Source organism: Lucilia sericata, unplaced genomic scaffold, assembly GCF_015586225.1.
Source record: "Lucilia sericata isolate MDLA Ls3-8-SP2 unplaced genomic scaffold, ASM1558622v1 Contig000110F_arrow, whole genome shotgun sequence".
Lineage (NCBI taxonomy): Eukaryota > Metazoa > Arthropoda > Insecta > Diptera > Calliphoridae > Lucilia > Lucilia sericata.
Window position 1 is genome coordinate 658,121 of NW_023994142.1, and position 25,654 is coordinate 683,774.

A 25,654-nucleotide genomic window follows, 5' to 3' on the forward strand; every position below is an offset into this window, starting at 1 on the left:
TTTTAAATTTAAATGCCTATAACTTTGGACTCAGTCATGATTTTTACATAATTCTTTCACTGCTTGGTATATAAACTTGTTGTTAAGCAAATAAAAAAAAATGGCGAAAATCGGAAATATTTGGACCTGCTATTATCAAAAAAACTAAAGTAAGGACGGTAAAAATTTTAAAATTTTAATATTCAAATGCGAATATCTCCTAAACTATAAGAGATAATTTACTGCTACGACATTTTTTATAGTGCTCGATGAGGAGATTCTATATACGAAATTTTTTTTAAATCGGAACTCAAATGAAGAAATAGGATCGTTTTAAAAATTTAACATAGCCGAGGTGTCCTAATTTGAGGACCCCCCGCCGGGCCCCTGGTTGGCCTATAAGGTCCAAATTCAAAACCTAAACTCGACAACACCTCCTCTTTGTGCATACCAAATTTCATTAAAATCGGATTAACCGTTTAGAAGTTACCGAATTATTTCCCTCTTTTTTTTTTCCTATACCACTGTGAGACGGTCAGACTTACATGGCTTAATCGATTCAGAAAATGATTCTTAACCGATTAGTATACTCAAACGTAGTATAGTGGAGTAGGGTAATAAATTAAGTTCCGTGGTATTAAGATAACAGAAATGCTAAAAATTATTTCAAAATTTTTGTAAATTTAGCAATATGTAATGTCTCTAACTTTAAAATATTTCTGAATGCAAAAATTACATTAAAACTCTATTAATTACACTAGTTGCTCATGGTATAAAACCTATATGTGTTTTCAGAAGGAAAAGTATAATATTTCTAGTTTTACTTTTTTATATAAACAATTTTATTTGTCTTCCTCAAAACACTTTAAAAATGGTTTTCATGTCACAAAAATATTGAAAATTCCGTTGAAATAATTTTAAATCTCGGTGAATAGATGTCAGGTTTATAACTCATACTTCCAAGATTTTTTCGGAAAAATATATATGAGAATCTATGAAATGAATTGAGAGATATATTCAAATCCGTAAGTTTGTAATTCTGGAATAAATTGTCAATAATATTTTCGAAATTTATGTATTTTTTTTTAATTTAAAAAAAAGCGTGACAACAAAATTACTAAAAATTTGGTAAATATAAAAAGAACAGAAAGTAGAATGAGAAAGTCTTAATTATATATTATTGATTTTTTTCAATACTTATTTTCAATAAATTAACAAGAACTCCTGAAGGATGATAAAAATTAAAACCTCTTTATTTCGTATAGGAAAAAATAAAATTTGTTAATTAACCGTCATACATAGCCTTTTCCAAAATTATATGTTTCATTCCATGAGCAAACAAAAAGTATTAGTTTGTGTAAAATAGCGTACTGAACGTATTTGTAAAAATATATGAAATCTCTTGAATTATTTATATCACCTCGAATTTAAAAAAGTATTGGGTTCCAGAAAAATATTTTAGAATACAACATTTTAAAGTATTCACTTGTATTGGCGTAATTTTAAGTTATTTATCTTCATGAATCTTTTTGCATTATTTTGAATTACAGTGTAAATTATTACATTTCTCATATTTCTTGTTGCTTGTGTTTGGGTAGACATTTAATTCTGATTTTTTCCGGTTAAACCTATTTCCAATATAAATCTTTTTTGCAAAAATTTGTCTTTTTTTTTTTGTTTATATACTAAAATTGCAAAAAAAGCTAAAAATGCTAAAAATATTTTATAAAAATGCTAAATAAAATGCCAAATGCTAAATCAAAATTTTACAGCTAAATTAAAATAAAAAATGCTAAATCTAGCTGCAAAAATGCCAAAATGGTCACACTGTAAATGAGAGTAAAATATTCAATTCACTTATTACTAGCAAGGGAGTGAGTGAGGTGGTATAGGGAGATGTATGTATGTATGTATTTATTTTTACAAGCAAACAAGTGTTTTGTATAGGAATGGTGTTTAGATAAGCATGTGGTATGTATATTTGTATGTTTAAATGACAGTACGATTTATAGGGCAAGCAATTTTTGGCAGTTTTTTAATTATGATTTAAAAAAAAATTCAATTTAATTTTAAATAAATTGTAATAAAAATCGCGGTCGCAGCGCGTGTGCTAATAAAATTTAAATTTAATGAAAAATTAAAGAAAATATTTATACAAAAAAATTAAAATCTAAAGAAAAAAGTTAAAATATAGCAATATGTAGTTTTGTTGTTTTTGTGTTAAAGAAATAATAAAATAAGCAAAAAGAAGTATTTCTTTTTATTAAAGTCTTTAGTTGTTTGTTTGCTTTGCAATTGCATCTTTTCTCCTGTCAGTTTGTTTTGTTATTTTTTTTTGTTGCTTTTGTTAGTGTCATTGAAAAGACACTTTTATTAATAGCGAAATAGTGAAGTGTTTAATGAAGAAAAAAAAGTTGTGTAAAAAAGAGCAAATAAGTAAAAGAAAAATCAGCATATTGTTTGCAGTTTAGAATTAAGGTGAGTTTCTTTCTTGATTGTTTTTTGTTTATTTATGTTAATTAAGTTTTATATTTTTTTTCTTTAAATATAAAATTAAATTGCATTACTTTACTAATTACATGTTTGTTATGACCTAACTAACAAATTAAGTTAAATAATGAAGGTCATAATGGATCCATGAACTTATGTTGAGTTTCTTCATAAAAATATATTTGACAATTAACAAATTATGATTAGTTTATTAAATTAAGTAATTAGTTTACTTAAGGAATTTCCCGTTCTCATTGTTTCCTAAGTGAAATAGCTTTCACTTTATGTTTCCTTCTTTACGCCTTCCTTCTTATTTGCCAAAATCAATTAACAAATTCCGGTTGAAATCTTAGCTAAATGATCTTGTATATTTGCACTAAAAACGATCATCTGGCATCTTTTTTCGTAGTAATGCTACCACCATCTCTTTGGGCAAACGTAAAAAGGAGGATTTAATAAATTAACAACATTTTTATACCCTACACCACTTTAGTGGGGAGGGTATATTGGATTTGTGCTGATGTTTGTAACATACAAAAATATTCGTCCTAGACCCACCTTAAAGTATACCAATAGGCTTAGAATCGTTTTCTGAGTCGATTAACACGCACATTTTATTTGACCCAAGGACGAAGCCTATTGAAAATGGTTAAAATCGGTCCATTATTTCACCTAGCCCCCATAGAACAGAACCCCCGAAAAGGGCTTCTGAGCTCATAATTATGTTAAATATACAGATATATCGATAAAATACGACACAACTAAGTTTTATAGAAGTCTTGATGACCCTGCCAAATTTCATAAAGATCGGGCCCCATTTGACCCTAGCTCCCATACAAAGTCCCCTTCAGAAAATTACTTGAATGTCCCAAATTAACTTATAAACTCAAATATCGCGATGAAATTCAGCACAATAAAATATTATGTAAATATAAATATATTCACAAAATTTTATCGGGCTTGGTCCATATTTGCCCCTAGCCCCCATATAAAGCCTCTTTCAGAAAATTAGTTTTTCATCCAAAAATTGCTTAAATGTATCGGAACAAGGGAATATTGAAGATAAATGCTTTATTATGAAAAATAAATCACATTTAATATTCATAACTGGTGTACGGTATCATATGGTAGGCCACGCCCGACTATACTTTCTTACTTGTTATTAATTTTAATGTTCAAGGTGAAAATTTAATTAAAAACTTTTTAAAAATGCATGTAATAAAGTTTAGCAACATAATTAAAAAGCAAAATTAAGTGCAATTATAAAATTAAACATTTAATTAACAAATGGAAAATATCAGTAATAGAGTCCTAATTGTTCTTTTGTTTTTTTTGTATTTGCAAAGCCTACGGTCACACTGCCACGAACATTTGGCGTAATATAGGGCAGTATGTCTGTTTGTCACTTCATACAGGTTCACTTAAAGCAAACATACATGTGTACAAATAGCTTCTATTTAAAATATTAGAAATGGGAGACAATTTTTGTGTTATACATATGATGGCCAATCATCAAATGATTGACTTATTACGAGCAAGGGCGGTAAGAGGGGACAGTAGCTAACTATTAAACAAGTGTATATTTTTGTTGTTATTGTTGGCAAAGCCAAAAGGCAAACAATTTTGTGTGTATACATACATACATACATGATGGCAAATCATCAAATGACAGTTTTATTTCTAGTTGTAGAGTAAAGAAGGGATGAGGTGAGGTTTATAGAAAACTGACTGACTTACAAATTAATGTACAAGGTATTGTACGACATATTGTGGACAAGCATTTCTGACAGTCTATTTAATTATGTTTTTGGTTAAACAAATGTTTTGAAATCAAGTTAAAATCATATAAATCTTAATATAAAAAAATGCGCTAGCAGCGCGTGTGACTTCATATAAATTAAATAGGTAATAAAATAATAAAAATTCAAAAAAAAAGTAAAAGTAAATTAAAAAGTTCTCTAATAGTTTTGTTGTTTGCGTGAAATTGAAATTGTTGCTCAGTTTGCAATTGCTTTTACTCTTCATTTGTCTTTTTGTTTATCTTTGTAGCTTTTCTAAGTGTCATTGAAGATACTACTATTAATAGTGAAGTGTTTAATCAAAGAATGTTATTAAAAAAGGAATAGCAAAAAGAAGAGTCATGGAAGTTTAGTTTTAACTTTATATTAGGAAGGTGAGTTTGATTTAAAAATGCTGAGGTTATGTTGAAATTCTTCAATTGGGTGGGTCTCCAGTTTCGGGACCAAACAAAGCCATTGTTTAAAAACCTGGTTTAAAAACCTTTCTAAAAATGAACATCTGAGGGTGATAATTATAAAAAGTAAATAATCGATTTCAACTTCTTTTGTTAAAAAGCTAATTGATGGTTTTCATTCTTTAGTAAATAAAGAAAACATTAAAATTATTAATCAATTTTTGAAATTAATTTAATTATAAACCGCTTATTTAAATTAATGCAAATATTTTGTTTGCAATATTTAAAATAAATATATGCATTTCGTCACCGAAAACAGTAAAAAATATTTATGTCTTTGTTAGGAATTAAAATATTATTTTATTTATTAACTCATTCTGAGTCATTCGTCATCTACTAATTTGTAGTTATTTTATATATTTTTTTTAATTAAGGTTTGAGGAGGAGTAAGATTATTAATTTGAAGTCAATGTTAGAATTCTCATTAATATTAAATATAATGTCATACTATGTATTAACAAATATCGTTTAAACATTTTAAGTGTTACAAACATTTTCAATTACCTTCAAAATGTTTTTAGACTAAATCTAATACATTTGAGACCATTTACCATCTAAGCCTGGCGCTGTGCTTAAAATTTTACTTTCAGATTCTGCTAATTTACACTTTAAGTATTTATTTCAACTTGAAAACTTTTAATTACTGATCTTTTTTTTCTGTACTTCAAAAAAATTCGCTCTCAATTGTTAACTATGTTGGCTATTTTATTATCTACTTATTAAATGTTTTTAATTTTAAAAATATAAAATTCTTTTTTTTTTTTTGGTTTTGCACAAACTTATCTTAAATATAAAATCGTAAAATGACATGTTTTTTTGTTAAAAAAGCAGCGAAAAAATAAATTTATTATTAATAATTCAAGTCCTTAAAAGGTGAAAAACGAAACCAAAAATAATATACAATTGCAATAAAATACAAACAGCCACTAACTTAAAGTATCAATTGATTAGTGTTTTCATTTTGGTTTCATTTTCAATGGATAAAATTGTTTTTCTTCATGTTTTCGTTTTCTATTATTTTTTGAAGTTTTCTCACGGCACTTTAATACGTTGTAATTAGCTGGATATATTTTATATCAAAAAAAATATATATATTTTTCTGGGGGTCTTTTGTTGTATTATTTCTTATTGTTGTTGTTGTTGTAAAGACCAAATAATATTTAATACTGCTGTTTTAAGACTCTTAACTAAACGTATAGATTACAACTGGCTTTTCTTATTAAATATGATGGTATTTTCCAAAAACATTTCCAAATAAATAACAAAATATGGATGACATTGTTTTTGGTCAATTCTAGTTTGGGGGTGCTGACTGACAACGACTGGCTGCTACTTGATCACTACCAGCAGCACACCATAATTGTGCAGTATGGTGGTCATTCATTGTGTTAACCTTTGTATTACTTGTGGTGGTTGGTTGCAAGTTTCTATTTAAGCTTTCATTAGTTGTATGATAAAAAAAGTATTCAATTTTTGTGATTTGTAAGACATTTTTTTAAAGGCATTTAATGTTTTACTTGAAAATCTCAACATGCTGTGTTGCAGCCTTTAAAAATATGTGTATGTGTTTTGTTGTTGTTGATACTTATTTTTGTTAAGTATACTTATTGGTAAAGTAGCCAGCCATAGTTATACTTAGTTGGCAGTTATTGTGGTGGTGATAAGTATCCTTGACTTACTTATGCCAAAGATGGCATATAATATGTTACTAGTTACATGTGATTCTTCTGACGCTCTATGGACTGGACTTTACAATTACGACTACAACTTACTACACATACAGTACGACTTACTAAGCAGAGGTTCTTAAACTGGAATTATGTTTATGACTTTTTACTCGGAATTTTTGAAGTTTATATATTTGCTAATCAAATTTTGGGAATTAATGCCAATTTTCATTTCCAATTTTTTTTATAAAATATGATTCCTAATAAAATATCTAAATTCAGAATCATCTGATTGTAGAACCATTACTGGGACTCCAATTTAAGTTCTAAGTGGATAAAATTATAAAAATAGGTGTCTTCAGAATCAAATTATATATTTCTACGAACAGCTTATATCTTACTCTAGTATAAAAGAGATTTTTTAATCCAGCTTTTCCGGGAATTGAAAAAAGTTAGGGAAAAAACACGAATTTGAAGATTAACAAGATCCTATTGTAATTCAATAAATGATTAACTTGCAACAGCCAACAAATTTTATCCAGGCAGATATGGTTTTTGAACCACTGTGCTCTGATAAGACCCTAATAGAGCAGATTAAACTATAATGGTTCATTTTTATATAAAAGTTGAACTTTGTCGAAATCATTTAAGAATCTCTGATTCGATATGATTGAAGTAAATATTTGCTAGATATTTTTATGTTGGATGTTTGTTTGTTTTTTTTTTCATAAATTGTTTTTTAGTATGTCACATTTGTTGTCAGTCAAACGACACTTAACAGGAAAGTTATATTTCCTATTATAGCTTCAAGTTAATTTAAAGTTTTTCATTTTTAGACATTTGCGATAGGTTTGCTTTTTTTCTCTATGCCACTAAGTATTTCTGTCTTATATATTATACAAGAACAAATAAACACTTCATCACGCAGTGGTCGTAATGTAGAGTCTTTGTAGAAGCAAAATTACTTTAATTTACACTGTTTGTTCGAAAAACTTTATTCGTTCAACATTATTCTTTAAATTTTAAATTTTGTGGGTACTTAATCAAAGTAGTTTTTCGGTAAAATGATATGATACTAGTGAGATTTTTTATTGTATTTTCTTTCTTTGATATTTCACACTTCTTGTTTTTTGATAATATTAAGGTAAGAACAGGTAGATACATATCATTAACAGTAAAAGCTTTTAATAAGTGAAGAAGCTTGGAAAACCAGGAAACTTATGAAGACAAGCTTCCCAGCTTTCGTTTGTTCTAATACAATATGTTATTTGTAAGTCATTACTAGACTCCTTTTAAGTAATGCAGACGGTATGTAGTAGACATTGAAAAGTAAGTTGTTGAGTAAGTAAAAGTAATTACCATGTTTTTGCTGGGTTCATTATAAAAGTTGTAGATTTTAGCTCTTCAAGCTGGAAGATCCTTTGCTAAAACAAATATCAGTCCGAGGGAATGGAGTTCAATTCCTGTCAAATGGTTTTTTAAAATTAATAAAGCTTCATCTTCACCTGACCTTCCTTCTCCAAAGAGTATAGTTTTTACTGTGAATTTTTTCCAAATTGCACTTTTTTGTTTTGTAAATATTTTCTGGTTGGATGCTTTAAACGCTTTTACGCTTTTAGTATGTCAGTTGTGGCAGTACAAACTGATAGTAAGTAGCAGTGGCAATGACGACGTTAGTACAAAAAGCAAACAAAACAAAAAAATAAAAGAAGAACAAAATATATAGAAAAAGTTTAACATTTTAATGCCATTATTTGCAATAGTTTAATGCAAGATTTAAGTTACTTGAAACTTTAGAAATTCATACGAGTTTTTTACTTAAAAATAGTTTGTGTTGTTTTTTCTGTTGTACCTACTCTCTTATATGATACAATATATCGTTCACATAAATCCACACTTGAACATTATAGTGTGTTGATTGCTGTCGTTCCTTTTGGTCCACATATGAAGGAACAAAAAAACTATACAACTTGCTGTTAGCAGTAGCACGAGTGTGTGTGGTAAAGTTTTAAGAAAAACTCTTAAAATTTTTTTTAAATATAATTTCTCTTCCTTATTTTATATTGGCAAAAATCACTAGAAAAAGGAACAAAAAAAAAAAAAAAATATTGGCAACAATAACGAAATATAGGTTAACCATGCACTTTATTGTGTTATTGGCTTTCCGCAGCTACAAATTCAAAAAAAAAAAAAAAGAATTACGTTAAAGATGAAGAAAAAGTAGTAGTAGTAGTAGTAATAAGAGACGAAAAAGTAATAGAATTTGGTAAATTGTAAAAGTTTTATAAATAAATAAAAAAACATTACTATTGAATAAAAACAAAAACTTTTCGTTTAAACAAATAACTAATATAGAAAACTGAACGTTGACTGCTGCTGTAAAGTATAGCAAAATAATAAAAAATACATTAACATTTTATATTGCTAATTTCTCAAAGAACTAAAGTTAAGTTTTGCAATATAAAAACTATTAAAATTTATAGGTTTAAAAAAAAAGTATCTATAAACATATTTAAGGGTCAGGTCAAGTATTTAAGATAATATTTGATATTATAGTTATTGATACTTCAATGAAATAGTTTAGAGTAAGAAATATCATTAAATAATTCAAGATTCATGTATTATTTTATAGCATAATTATTAAAAGTTTATGCAAAAGTTATTTATTATATGATAAACTGTAATGTGGAATCACTACTAAATACTTATGTATTATATAATGTACCAAATTCCAAATACATTACGATGTATATGGCAATACATCTTACAAATAGTGTGGTTCTGTCCAAACGGAGTCCGATAAAATTTTGTGAATATATTTATATTGACATAATATTTTATTGTGCTGAATTTCATCGCGATATTTGTGTTTATAAGCTAATTTGGGACATTCAAGTAATTTTCTGAAGGGGACTTTGTATGGGAGCTAGGGTCAAATGTGGCCCGATCTTTATGGAATTTGGCAGGGTCATCAAGACTTCTATAAAACTTAGTTGTGCCGTATTTTACCGATATATCTGTATATTTAACATAATTATGAGCTCAGAAGCCCTATTCGGGGGGTTCTGTTCTATGGGGGCTAGGTGAAATAATGGACCGATTTTAACCATTTTCAATAGGCTTCGTCCTTAGGTCAAATAAAACGTGCGTGCCAAATTTCATTCAATTATCTTGAAAATTGCGACCTGTACCTTGCGCACAAGGTCTACATGGACAGCCAGCCAGCCAGACGGACGGACGGACATAGCTTAATCGACTCAGAAAACGATTCTAAGCCGATTGGTATACTTTAAGGTGGGTCTAGGACGAATATTTTTGTATGTTACAAACATCAGCACAAATCCAATATACCCTCCCCACTAAAGTGGTGTAGGGTATAAAAACGGTTTAAGCTGACTTCTCCCTAGATTACTTAGGGGCTTTGCCTTTCCTTGGTATACTGAAGTGATTGTCAACCATTTAAAATGATTGTGCACAGAGGAAAAAAAAACGTAGAAAAGTACCGAAATTGATACAATTCATTGCCAAAAGTGAGCTACCACGTTTGTTAATATTTAGACAACGGATGTGTATAACACCCAGTTATCATTTTGATAACTACCATTGTAATTTTGACAATGCAACGTTTTCATTGCAACAACGCATTGTTGTCATTACGATTACGCTTTGTGTCATTTCGGCAAGCAGCGACAACGAATCGTTGTCATTTCGACTACGCAATATTCTGTTTGACAACATAACGTTATCATTTTGGTAACACATTGTTATTTTTTTGTTGATTTGATAACGTCGTGTATTATTAATATTTTTGTTGTTGGTTTGACAACTATCCGTACATACTTTGACAACGGATGTTATTGAAAAATTATAAACCCTTCGGTGTCAATTTCGTACCAGGCGTGTATAATTTTAAAACGTCTTTTTCCCTCTGTGTACTGATAAAGCAAGAAAAACTCTGCAAGGATTTTGTAATTGAAAATTCGTTAAACTAAATTCTGTAATTTTTCTTAAAGTTTTAAAGTAACAAATTCCAAGTGATACGCATACAAAAGTCACATGCCACTGAAAATAATACTAAATTCTAGTACATTACTTAAGTACGAAATAAAAACGTTAGTAACCATGTCAAAGCCATTAACATTCGTAAGAGATTAACAATATTCTAAAGTAGCAAATCATGTGACAATAATCAAAATTTCTATGTGTGTTCAAAACGTAGCAAGTACATGTAATTTACAACTAAATCAAGATGATACACAAGACACTTAAACACATACATACAAATCACAATACATGTAAATGGGTAAAATAAGAATCATTTTGCATTCATTAATTTATTTTAAAATTACCTTAAGGCACTAGGTATTATATGTACTACATATAAGAGCAATGTCTTGTTAAGTTGTACCTTTTCGATTATAGAATATCTTGAAAGAAACAACACTTAAATTAATAATGCCTAAAATGTCTACGTATGTACATTCTACAAGTAATTACAATCAATTTTATTTTCATTTCATTATAAATATTCCAGGATACTCGTATTCGTACAAGGTATATATAAAATATTCTTATATTCATTCATTCATATATTCATACATACGTTCATTATTATTTTGTTGTTTTGTTGGCAGTATAAATTTAATTAAAAACCATTCTGCAAAGTACTTTCCATGTCAGATAATATCCATGCAATTAAGTCGAGTTGAAATGGAATCCTACCACACACACATACATTTATATACATACATATGTACATGTAAATATGTATAAGGATAAACATTTGAACACGTATACATACGTATTCACACATGTATTGTATGAAATGTTCCAAAAAATAACGCATACATACATCTAACTACACATACTTGCTCATTCATGGATTCCCTACAAATCAACATGTACATTTCAAATTACTTGAATGAACAAAATACGGAATCGTACGTAGTATTTTTGGAAAATCACTCTCACATACTTCCTACACAAACATACATACATACATCATATAATACATACATATTTAATTTTGTATGCAATAATATGAAATTGCATGCTTGTATGTACAAATGAATGATTCCTTGTCCTGATGTTGTTGATGAAGTTGGTAGTTAAAATTTGCAAAAATATTTACAACACCAACAACCAACAAAAATTGGAAATATAAAAATGCAGAAAAAACAACAAATTGATATGTACATTAAAGACTAGACTCGTTTGAATTCAATTCAGTGTAAAAATTTCCACAACACCTGATAACAGGCGAAAGAGCTAAATATGTTTACATTAACACGCCACTACTACATCCTGTGATCGAAATAATCTTGTTCCACCTCTTCCGCCAGCCTTTGTACACACTCCTTATTTGGCTGAATTCGTGTAAGGATTAAGAAAGTATTCAAAATGCGCTAAAATACAAATTTCCTTTTCAATTATCAGCAACGACTAAATATGTTGGGTTTTCGAAAAATTACAGCCGTGTTGCTATTAGTGTTGGCAACAACTTTAAAAACTAAAATCAAACAAAGATATTATCCTTTTTCGAAATTTGGTAGTTGAACATACTTTATGTAAAGGGTGGCCACAATAAAATATGGATGGAAACAAAATTTAATATTTTGCAAAAGTTCTTGCCAAGATGCCACAGACTGACGTTTCTAGTTGTGAACGATTTACGAAAAAATTTTACTCATATTCAGGAAATGTTGAAAACTAAATAAATCTTCCTTTATACAAAAACCATTTTGTTAGTAGTTGATGTACATATGTATATGATGAAATATGGGTTTAAGCCCATATCAATCCAAAATTCAAATTGATGTTTAATTAGGAGTTCATCCAATCTATCTGAGTTCTGAAGTTTTTTATGTTAAAATGCTTGCATATTTGGACTCCATCCAAGTCCATCCTAAATATAGATATCTAGGATCACAGTTCCACAATCTTAGCACCTTATAACCAACTAGATATTTACATTCCAATTTCCCAAAAAATTTCAACAACATATGAAAGGAACCAGCCTTTACTCTCACACAAACCAACAGTTACCGACACCATTGTACAATGTTTGCATGTAGTCGTTATTGTGGCTTGTTATTAAATATTTTGTTTGTTTTTGTTTTTAACATTCATGTCAACGTCAACCAAAATTAAGTTTCGTGTAAATTTCTTCGCAATTTCTATCGAAAAATGAAACAATGAACGATAAAATCCAAAATACTTCCTGTGCCTGGGAAGAAGCAAAAAATAACAACAAGAAATAAAACGAAGAAGAAGTTAAATGAAAAAATACACAATTTCCTTCCTTTTAAGTTTCCTAAGTGACTTCCTAGCTTGTTTACTTTCTTGTTTGTTTGCTCGTGTGGAGTGTGTGCTCCACGATATCTGGGATAATAATGGTTGGTGGAAATAAAAGTTGAAAATGCTAAAAAAAACACCTCTCGTATCGTGGTATCAAAAACACATCAATGTTCTATAACTAATGAGACTAAGTTTGTCTACCCGTCCGTTTCTATGTTTTGTTGGAGGGTTTCAGTTGTTTCGTTTGGTATTGTATTCCCGGGGTGGGTGTCAATATTTTTGAGGTGTATGTATGTGTTTTTTTCTTTTCAAGTGAATTTTGTCTTTATTTTGTTCATATATGCAAATTGTACGGATGTTTGCTAATATACATGCTACACTTCTTCCTACAATTATAAAAATATATATGTATGTATGTATGTATGAACGTCTATATAAAATGTTGTCTATTGCGTTTAAAATATAAATATTTTATATGCAAGTGCATGCATATGAGAGCAAATATTTTAGGCTGTCCCCTTAAATAGATTATTGTAACAAATTAAAAAAAAAAAAAAATATTACTGGCTAATATAGCTGAGGGCTTTGTATTCTATTATAAGTGATATGACTACATATTTAGTAAATTAAAAGATTCTTGGTATCATCCTTATACTATGGATCTTTATACGCAATCTATTTAGTATTACTCTATGGTACTGGCAAATTGTTGTAGGTATGTTGATGTTGTTTTTATTTTCATTTTGGCAAAATTTTGTCGGCGTGGCGTATTTCTTGGTTTTAATCACATGCAATTTGCTTGAGCTAGAGCAAGTGCAAATTTTGTAGCCACTTTTAACACAAACAACAAAAAAAAAACAACAAAAGCCAAAATAACACAAAAAGTTAATTCATAAACATACTAACAATAACGGAAATTAAAAAAAAAAAACGGCATAAGCGGAGGAGGCACTGAAGGCTACGGCTTTACTGGTTAACTAACTCTCTGCTAAATGTTGGTCTATAAGTCTGTCTGTTTGTATGTCTGTCTTCCTTGCCATATACTACATATAATAATAATGTTTCATTTACAAGTTCACATGCTGGTAATTGAGTCTATGTGGATTAAGTTTGGCTGTTGGTTATACACAAAACATACTCGTATTAGCAACAAGTACTCAAAATTCTATTTACTTAGCTTAATCTACACATATGCATGGTTCTATTGTGCAATTTACTAATACTCTTACTCTATACAAAACAAAACCCATTCTCTTCTTTCTTTGCCATTCATAGATTTGCATTCATATACCGCATATACGATATGCAAAAAAAAAAAAAACGATTCTTAACACGTTCAAACATTCTTTCATCTTTAGTTTGTCTTAAATAATATTTTGGTATAGAGTTTATAAATTTGGTAGTTTTTTTTAGTAGTTTATGAAAATGCAGATACTCAATGCAAATAATATTTAGAAATAAAATAAAGTTTTCAAATTGAAGTGGAATATTTCTAAAACACCAAACAGCCATCATGTGGTGTAGGGGTAAATTAAATATGCATTTGTTTTAAGATAAAATTTTCAAAAACTTTGAAAATTTAAATAAATAAATAATGTGGGGAAAAAGTTTTTTTTTTTTAAATATTTTTAAACAAAGACAGTTAGAGAGTGTGATATATAAATGGTGTATAAAATTAAACGTTTAAAGGGAGGGTGTTTAAAGTGTGCAGAATATTTTAATAATAAGTGTTTATGATAGTTAGAAACTTTAAGGAATCTTAAATGATAAACAGATTAATTTAATAAACGATAGAAATATAGCATAGGATTCTTAGAGTTGTAAGAGAAATTCCTGATTGATTCAGTTTTTACTATGCTCAGTCAGACCCTGATTTATTTTAGAGTGAAAATGCGAAGCCAATTTCAATCCTATATAAGAAATGTCTTTTAAAATTAATCCATACTCTTTGTCAGAAAAATGATCAATTTGAATTGTTTAAGTTTTCTTATTGCAAAATTTACAAAAATGAAATGCAAATTGTAATTGTTTAACTTTCTACTCAATTTACTTTTATTAAGAGTTAAATTTTCATTTGAATATTATTGAAATTTATATAACTTTCTTATTGTCCTGTGTATTTATTGTGTGCGTAACACTTTGCATTTTTAATCATAAGGAAAATGCATGCGTTTTTAAAACAATAAACACTCATACAAGTTTACATAAATGCATTCGTACCCAGCAAAAATATGGTAATGATTTGTACTTACTCAACAACGTACTTTTCAATGGCTACTACTTACCGTCTTCATTACATATAAGAGGGGGTCTAGTAATGACTTACAAATAATATATTATGTAAGTACTTCCTTTCTTAGCCTTGGCCTATTGTTTTCGAGGTTTCTTTTTAACACAAACGAAAAATTTCTTTTTGTGAAATCTAATAGTGGACGTATTCTCGTAGACTAGTTTTTCTTAGAAACAAAACTACTAACTTAACTTTCTATTGTGGCCTCCGGTAGGTTAGTGGTAAGTGTATTTCTTCGGATTTTATCTAAGATACATTCTCCTTCCAAACTAACTAACTAACTAACTACTAACTAACTAACTAACTAACTAACTAACTAACTAACTAACTAACTAACTAACTACTAACTAACTAACTAACTAACTAACTAACTAACTAACTAACTAACTAACTAACTAACTAACTAACTAACTAACTAACTAACTAACTAACTAACTAACTAACTAACTAACTAACTAACTAACTAACTAACTAACTAACTAACTAACTAACTAACTAACTAACTAACTAACTAACTAACTAACTAACTAACTAACTAACTAACTAACTAACTAACTAACTAACTAACTAACTAACTAACTAACTAACTAACTAACTAACTAACTAACTAACTAACTAACTAACTAACTAACTAACTAACTAACTACTAACTAACTAACTAACTAACTAACTAACTAACTAACTAACTAACTAACTAACTAACTAACTAACTAACTAACTAACTAACTAACTAACTAACTAACTAACTAACTAACTACTAACTAACTAACTAACTAACTAACTAACTAACTAACTAACTAACTAACTAACTAACTAACTAACTAACTAACTAACTAACTAACTAACTAACTAACTAACCTAACTAACTAACTAACTAACTAACTAACTAACTAACTAACTAACTAACTAACTAACTAACTAACTAACTAACTAACTAACTAACTAACTAACTAACTAACTAACTAACTAACTAACTAACTAACTAACTAACTAACTAACTAACTAACTAACTAACTAACTAACTAACTAACTAACTAACTAACTAACTAACTAACTAACTAACTAACTAACTAACTAACTAACTAACTAACTAACTAACTAACTAACTAACTAACTAACTAACTAACTAACTAACTACTAACTAACTAACTAACTAACTAACTAACTAACTAACTAACTAACTAACTAACTAACTAACTAACTAACTAACTAACTAACTAACTAACTAACTAACTAACTAACTAACTAACTAACTAACTAACTAACTAACTAACTAACTAACTAACTAACTAACTAACTAACTAACTAACTAACTAACTAACTAACTAGCGTGGTAAGTACTTGCCTCGAATGTCTTCTTCTTGTTAAAACAACGACTTAAAAAATGTTGCAAGTAAATTTTAGCATTTTAACCGCTTACTTTTCAATATAAGTTTTTGCTGGGTGTATGCATAAATAAGTGTGTAGATTTATCCTTAAAGATGCATAATAAAGCTCATACACTCACACACTCTTTAGTCAAGTATTCATTTCAAGTGCAAGACAACTAACTAACTAACTTACTAACTAACTAGCGTGGTAAGTACTTGCCTCGAATGTCTTCTTCTTGTTAAAACAACGACTTAAAAAATGTTGCAAGTAAATTTTAGCATTTTAACCGCTTACTTTTCAATATAAGTTTTTGCTGGGTGTATGCATAAATAAGTGTGTAGATTTATCCTTAAAGATGCATAATAAAGCTCATACACTCACACACTCTTTAGTCAAGTATTCATTTCAAGTGCAAGAAAATGAGGAAAATTTCTTTATACACTTGTGAGTGGAAAAGAAATCCCAACGATAACACAGAACTCCAATAATGATGCATAAATGTATTTCTAGATGAAGAATGAAGCAGAAGCTGTTTGTTATTCTTTATTTCATTAAGCTAAATACACATTTATACGTACGTGTAGTAATGTCTGTTAAGAAAGGAATTCATTTTTTTTTTACTTTGAGTTTTCTATGAGATTTTGTAGAAAAAAACACTACCAAACGAAAACTTACACAAGAACCAAAGAAAATTGTTTATTTTTCTCATTTCATTTTCTTTGCCCGTCGTCAACTACCTCTTCCAGTAATGTAATGTTGGTTGTTGTTTCATCTGCGCCTTGGTCTTGGCACTAGTTTCTCTAAATTTAGTTTTATACTCGTCGCACATAAAAGTTTTTTTTCAATTTAAATAAATTTTTTATTTTTATGGTATTTTTGTATTAAATAATATTGTTGTTGTTGTTTTTTCTCAATTCCATAATGTTTTGTCGCTGGTTCATTGTTGTTGTTTTTCCTTATTCTTTTTAAAAAAAAAGTTAGATGGGGGCATATACACAAACATAATAAAATTTTTTGGCGTTTATTAAACATTTTTGGAAATTATTATTGGAATAAATATTCTTGTGTGTTTGTGTGAGTTTTGTTATTATTTGCCACCTTAATGAGATGGGAAAATTTAAAGCCAGAAAAACAACAACACTATTAAATCAACCCTATATGTATATTTTATTTTTTTTTATTAAACTGAAGAACACTGAAGAAAATAATTTGATTAATAGGAAAAATTTTAAATATCATTCTTTAGGAATATACATATGAACACCCTTTATAGTAATTATAAGGGTATGAACTTTTTATTGTTATTGAAATATGTTTTGGATTCTTATAGTTAGTAATGTCAATTGAACTATGTTAGAAAATCGGTTAAAATAAAGTGGTTGAATTATAAAATGAAAGTTACCTGAATTTATTGCTGTAAGTAAGTGAGCGATAAAATTTGAAAACAATAAATAATATTTAGTTTTGCTAATGTTTTCTTTATGAAAATGCTAATATCAAGCTATTTCACTATTTCCAAATAGTTTCCAAAAAGAATATAGAAATTACATCATCTGCATGATCTGAATGTAATGAATGACTTCCGAATTGCTAAAATCATTCCTAATACGACAAGTCTGTGTTAAAATTATAGCTTCTTAAGTTCTTTTTCAGTACAAACATATTCTAAATTCTTTTAATTTTTCGCTTTTTGGATTTTTTTATAGCTTTTTTAAATTTGGTTCTTAAAACAACCTGGTATAGCAAATTATATGCTTCAAGAAGTCTGGTTTTAATTTATTTATTTCATGTTGAACTAAAAATTTTATTTATAAATAAGTTTTTATTTGTGGTTATTGCAAAAATATAACACACCAAAACTGCTAAATAAGAAACCAAAGAAAAAAATTTGCTCTGATAATAATAAAAAGTCTCAACATTACTTATGTACGGGCAGTAATAATGATTAACTTAGTCAATGTCAATGGAAAATTACGTAAAATGGTCCGTCCAACTTTTGAAAATACGATAGGGTCCAAAAAGGACCTAGATGACTCAATATTCTCAAATATTCACAAATATTTTTCATTGTTAGTTTTATAAATCCAGATATTATCATTCCCCCCGGGAATATTATCCTTGATGTCAGATCTTATCTTGGTATATTGCAATCCGGGGGTAGATAGGTGCTACCAATACCTCTAGTCGGCCGGGACTATAAATTGGTGTTTACAATTTACTGCCTGGCTTAGTCCTTGCATAAATTGGAAAGAGGTCTAACCAGAGAACCACATAATCTGATACTACGGGTGGTCAGTTGCGCGCAGGACTATGTCCTGTCCGGTCAGTTGGTTGAGGTTCCTTCGGGATCCACGTAGTGGCTGTGGCTTAAACCCAAATTCGCGGAAAGAGTGAGTTGCGGTTTAAAGGCTGATGTAAGGTAAAGTCAATATTTCGGGATAAGTTCGGTGCTGTTGCCGAAACAACAGATACCCCACAGAGGAGTTACTGTGGGACTAAGCATTGGAAATGAGTTGGTATTAATTGTATATGGTACAGGATGAATGTAGGGTATGCGGGCCTCACCCACCCGTTTACCTAGAATAAATGTGTCGTATGAATGTGTCGGATAAATGAGAAGTGTGCTGGGTTGTCTGATGATGGATGAAAGGTATCATATACAAATGATACCATTAAATTTTCTTCCTTGTCCAGATATGTTCAGAGTAAACTCTGTTCATATCAGAATTACCACAGTGTGTCTCTGTGAGTAAGAACAAAGTCTCGGGTTATTTGATGGATTCGTACATCGGTCTACCGGTTACGTCTCTAGGTGCTGTTGCCGAATCAACAGAGTCCATCCCATCTGCGTGGTTGTAAACGGAAATGATGTTTTACATCTCGGAAGTTAAGCAACGGGGCAGCAATTGTCAAGTACTCGAGCAAAGTGCTTGTACATGAACCTGCTTTATCCATGTACAAAAATTGCGACCTGCGTGTAAGATACACAAAAGGGCAGTGGTGAGTTGTTTACTTTTTACTGACCCAGTGGTTGAAAAAGTACCACCGTGAGATAGGGCTACACGTAAAGCACTTCGACATCCTATCGAACCCACCACCTCCGGTCTATCAGACTAGAACACTAACCACTACGTAACGGAGGCCACAGACCCCATATAAGGTCTTCTTTATTAAGTCCCCTTCAGTATAATATAAACCAACTTTCATTAGAATCGTTCCATAATTCACCCAACCCTCCATATAAGTCCTCTTATTTCTGTTAATTTTTAATAAATCTATAAATCACTCTCTCAAATTCTATAGAGCTCGATTTAAATCTCCATAACAGATCTTCCAAAAACCGTTGCTTACTAAAAATGTTAACATAACTGTTTTGGAATTCCCAATTGGTTTCCTAAACTTCCTTGTCGACCTCATTTTAAAACTTGTGTTTATTTTTCCAGTGTAATCCTAAGTTATATATTTAATGTACATGCATAAACAATTTTTCAATTTCAGTTGTTGTTGCTTATGTTATTTTACAATATTTACCTTAAGTTTTCATGAACCGGAAAACGTGATGTATATCCTTCCAATAAGATTTGTGAAAAACGTGGTTGTTATCAAGTAATTTTTTACTAAATAAATTTTTGTTAAAGGAAAAACCTAAATTGGCTTAGATTTTACGTTGAATTAGATAAACAATCTGGATAATTTAAACCAAAACTTGTAAACATTTCACACTTTACAGGTAATTTGTCGCATTTATCTTTGGCACCAAATACAATATTTTTTATTTATTTCACTTTGCTGCTAAATTGTAATAACTTTTTTTGTTTGCTTTAAGGTGATACTTTTTTTGTTTTAAATTATTTTTTTAATATTAGCAATTCTTTTTGTTTTTCTGAAATTTGTCTTATTTAAGAATTTTATAAATTTTTTGTTTCACTTTTAAGATGACACATTAAACTGATTTTTTTTTTTTTGAAATTTTGTTGGTTTTTACTGAGAGATAAAATATATCAAAATCTCAACTATACAAGGTTTATTATTAATTTTTTGTTGTTTTCTTTAACTACATAAAATTGAGTGCATTACTTTTTCCGCATCATACTCAACATCATCGAATCATCATCATCATCGTCGTGATTGTATTCTTTAGTTTCAAATATTCACATACATAATTCTTTTGTTTTTATTTCCAAAAACAAAAATGCTTTTTATTGTTGCTGTTTTATCACATTTATATTTCAATTGTTATTTTTGTAGTTTTTGTTGTTGATATTTTCATCTTCTCTAAGATTTAAGATTTTTTTTTGTTGACGAGCGATCGCATCTAAAAATAACAACCTTACGCGTCTCACATACAAATGATTCGAACGATTCTACTGATGCTGCTGCTCATTCCTTTTAGTTTTTGGTGGCTACTAAATGTGTGTATATTTCTGCTTATACACGGAGATTGAAGCAAAGAATCTTATTTATTGTCGTCTTTTTTATTTATTTTTTGCTACTACTCAATGACAACAAAAACAAAACGGCGGCATGCGTTCAATATATATTTTTTTATACAATTTTCAATTCCCGGCATGCATGTGTTTTATTTAGTGGAGACCAAGTATCGTAAAGCACGTCCGTTAGCGAGGTTTGTCAAATTTGCACTGAATCCAAATGTATTAAAACTGATTGTATCGAGCACTTTGATATCAAACAAACAACAATAACAAACCACTTTTAGCCGAAGCCAATAAACGTACAAACCAACGTAAATGTATCCAAAACGATCATAGCCTCAATTTTCTATACAGTGTGCTCTTTATATCGTTAGTTGTACAACTATATGCGATGCGATCGGTGTGAGTGTTGAGCTACTCTGCTCTGAGTGTTGGTGCGCAATGCAGAGGCGCACATAAATATTGTTGTTACTTCGTTGAACAACACAATACGTACAATCGATCGGTGGATGGATGGATGTTGGATGTTGCTAACAAAATACGTTTCTATAGTTTCATCGCATTTAAAATTTATATACGTGCTCTTGAGAGTGTGATCAATTTAGCGTTTTTATTATATTTTGGTGGTTATTATATAGGTTTTAATGAGAGAAAGAGAAAATACAAAGGGAATATCAGAAAACAAGATGAATGATTAACTGATCGTAGCTTCTGATTTTTTCGGATTATAAATTGCTGCTGGAATTATATATGTTTTTAAGGAGATGTGTGATCATTTAAGCTGATTAATTACATACACAGAGGGAAAAGGAAATATACACGCCTGGTACCAAATTGACACCAAAGAGTTTATAACTTTTCAATAACAACCGTTGTCAAAGTACATATATATGTACGATAACAATCCGTTGTAGAAATCTAAATTTTATACACATCCGTTGTCTAAATGTTAACAAACGTGGTAAGCTAACTATTGGCAACGGATTGTTTGTCAATAGTAAGCGTTTGTTAACATTTAGACAACGGATCTGTATAAAATTTAGATTTCGACTACGAATTTTTGTAATGTTGTCAACATTACATAGTGTTGTCGTACTTATGTATATACTTTGAAATGGATGGTATTGAAAAATTATAAACAGTTTGGTGTCAATTTGGTACCAGGCGTGTATATTTCTTTTTCCCTCTGTGTAATTTCTGAATATCTCATAATACCTATAAACACTAAAAGAAAATGGAACAAACAATAGAATAGAATAAATTCATAAATAATCTTCATGACCACTAAAGTTGTTACCTATAAATACATTGTGAATACCGAATCACTTAGGAATATGTTGTACAAATCAGTTGGCATATACACGTGAGCTCAGCCAATCCCGAGAAGGAATATCTCGTTATGGTTTCGTGATAACTTAATCCTAAATTATATCTCAATCTTAGAAAGAAGACGAAAACAATTTTCGCAATTGGCCATTGACAATACATATTAAGATCCTCTACAAAAGTGAAACTGGATCGTTTCTCTCTGCGAGTTCCGTTCCCAATATATGTATGCCAAAGACTACAATGGAATTAAAAGTTATCGTTAAATTACAATTTCTAAACTTTTTAATGAAGTATTCAAACAAGTTTCAAATGAATAACACAATTTTGTTAATTTATTAATATGATCGATAACATAATTAGATCCAAAAATTATTAATTAAACAGTAGTATGTAATTTGAAATTTCTTCATTTCCTGTTTGAAAAGCTAACAACGATTTTATTATGTTTGTGATATTGTAACACTCAACATTACTGATCTAAATGTTGCCAGATTATTGTTGAATGATCATGAATTAAGTAAAATGAGTGAGTGGTTGGTTGGTTGTTTTGCTAAGGCGTTTTGATCTTGACTTAAGTGAATACCAATCCCAACCCACTCAGCTGTGTCCGGTGTTCAGTTAAATGTTTCGTGTTGTTTCTTATTTTTGTTGTTATTGTTTTTTTATTATTATTATTGCCGTTGTACATTGAACAAAAACAAAATTTAAAAAAAATCTTCCAGCACATTTAATACACTCAACTAAAAGTATTAAAGCGAGCTGTTATTTTAATGAATGGAATGAATGAATGATTAAATACAAAATAATAATCAAACAAATCAAAAGACTAAAGAAACCAACCAACAACAAAAAAAAAAAAACAAGAAAAAAGCGTGCCTCTACCTCAATTGAGCATGAGTAACGTCATCATGTAAATTTTATTGCTATAATTGTTGTTGTAGCTGCTGCTGGTTGCTATTGTTGCCGTTGTGTTTGTTGTTATTGTTGCTGCTATTACCACTAGACCAAGAAACCGAGAAACCCACTAACTGCGCGCGACCAACACGAGTTTTTATACATTTTTATTTTTTTTTTTGTTTTATTGTCTGTCTATTTTATATTTTTTAATTTCTTCATTGCAAATACAATAGCGTGGTTGTTGTTTGATTTTTCATAAGTACGTCGACGAGCATATGTAAGTGTGAGTGAGTATTTTACTTTAGTCTATTTAGTATGAGTAGTTAGTACTTACTTTACTTATTCTTTTCAATTGTACTTTACGGGTACTTACACACATAGTGCGCGTTTATTGTCAATAGTTGTCGTCATCTCTTTAGCATTTTTGTTTGAGTGAGTGACGAGTGTGTTTTCCTTCATTAGAGTTGTTGTGATAGGTTGGTTACTACATACGACTTGTACTACTGTGCTGCTGTGGGTGTTTGTTTTATATTTGATGTGTGATTTCAACTTAAACACACTTTTGAGTCAATTTAAATTGAGTGTGTGTTTGTTGGTTAATTATAAATCGAATTGAGTGTTTGTTTTTGTTAGGATGAGTGCAATAATATGTGAGTGCCTGTGGTGGTAATTGCAGACTTCATTTATTGTTATTGTTTAGAAGACTATTTGGAATTTGTATGCGATACTTCGTTGTTTCTTTAGTTTTTGAACGTTTAACTTTACAACTTTAATTTATATGGTTCTATTGTGTGGATTTGGATCAATTATAAACCGAATTTTTTAGGATTTGAAAGGGCGATTAATTTCTTATGATAAATAGATTTTGGTTCATACAAAATTTTATAACTTTACTTCTATTTTAAAGTATTATTTTCAAGGTGGACCGATCTTGACTAATTTCAATACTAAGCTTCAATAAAAAATATTTGTTTAAGCCCTTTAGCTCCTTCCGTTTAGCCCCTAACGTGTTTTTAATAGATCGGCGATAGTCTTAGAATATAATAAGGACCCATAATATACGTATGTGTCTCAAACGGAATGGCAAAATCAATATATTTCTCATCTTTTTAGATGATGGTTATAAAAAATACGAGATAAATAAAAAACGTTCATTACCAAGTAATGGATTAAAATGTAAAATATACTTACACAACAGCATTTTAGTTATTATTTTAAAATGGTAACGTTATTGGAGGTATACATTCTTAACACAATCGCTTATAACACAGCAAAAAAAGAACTTCCAAAGAAGCGAAAAAGAAGTAGAATTTACTCCATGGAAGTACTGAAAAAAGACCTGAAGAAATGATGATTTTAACACAGGCTTGTCATTGGAGGGATGTCCGTTTTATTTGATTACAAATTCACTACTTCTGAAGTCATTCTTAAGAAGTAATTTTGATGCTTTTTTTGGAAGTTATTCGGAAGTGAAATTGTATTATTATGGAATATAACTAATTTGACTTAAATAATATTAACATTTATTTATTTAAAATAGAAGCACAAAAATAAAATTTCTAATCTCACAGAAATGTAAGAACAAAAAAAAAAATATCTTCAGCATTGAAAAAATAGAACTATTTTCGCTTCTTCGGAAGTCATTAAACATCACTTCCACAGAAGGTAAAAAAAATTCACTAATTGCTACTTTTGAAGTGGTGATAAATGTTATTCTTTTGGAAGTCATTCGCTTTTTTGCTGGGAAGTAATATGAACAATAAGTCAGTGTAAATCGTATGAAAAACGAATACAGCTTCTATAGCTTTATGAATTAGAAAGTATTTATATAACACATTATTATTAAGCGGCTTTTAGACTAATATAGGAATCAGTTGGGTTGTACTATTAATATTTATTTTAATACATAGTCCACCTACTACCTCCCCCAAAATTCCATAACAATTAATGCAAAATAGTTATTCACTCAAATGTCGAACACTTTACCTTCAAACAAATTACTTTAAGCACTTGGTTTTGCTATAGATTTCAAATAAGAAATCACACAATAAAATATATTGTGTCATTCACTTGTTAAAATTTAGCAAACTTGTTAAGCTTAAATAACGTTCTATGGATATATTGCACATACTTATAAGCACAAAGACACAAGGCAAAAATTTAGAAAAAAAAAAAACGCTGAAAAGAGAGAAATATTACCTTAACAATGAAATTAATCAGTATGAATGCTTTTGACACTTTAATAACTTTAACCTTTGCCAAGCAGCAAAAAAAAAAAATCTACACAAATCAAATGAAAATATAAATATTTTAAGATATACGACTGTAAGTTTCTTTTATCACGCAACTACAATCTGTATATGCTGCTTGTTTTTTTTTCTACTCAACACTTCTAACGTTCAGTGTGAACACACATGCAAATCTAATAAAGAACAAGTTAGAGTGCTATATTCGGCTATGCCGAATCTTAAATACCTCCACCAGCAAGCTACTTTTTATTGAAACCCATTTAACTATATAATTTTTAGATAACTTGTCAAAATTTTTGTTTCCTTATTGAGGGTACTAACATTTATGCATATGTCAAATTAATTTTAATTAGGTCGAGAAAAATGTATATTAATAGGCCAGTTTGATAACATTTTAA

The 25,654-nt window shown here is 29.2% G+C and overlaps 1 protein-coding gene across 2 annotated transcripts in view; it reads right to left on the bottom strand.

Moving 5' to 3' along the window:
• LOC119600310 (helix-loop-helix protein delilah) overlaps positions 1–21,050 on the bottom strand; it is a 31,562-nt gene extending 10,512 nt beyond the window's left edge. The window contains exon 1 of one of the 2 annotated variants that reach the window (XM_037950470.1): positions 19,880–21,049. The gene's annotated coding sequence lies outside the window, so the exon portion shown is untranslated. Of the gene's footprint in view, positions 1–19,879 lie in introns of both variants that reach the window. The other variant, XM_037950469.1, reaches the window with a different exon arrangement.
• Positions 21,051–25,654: the final 4,604 nt, after the last annotated feature.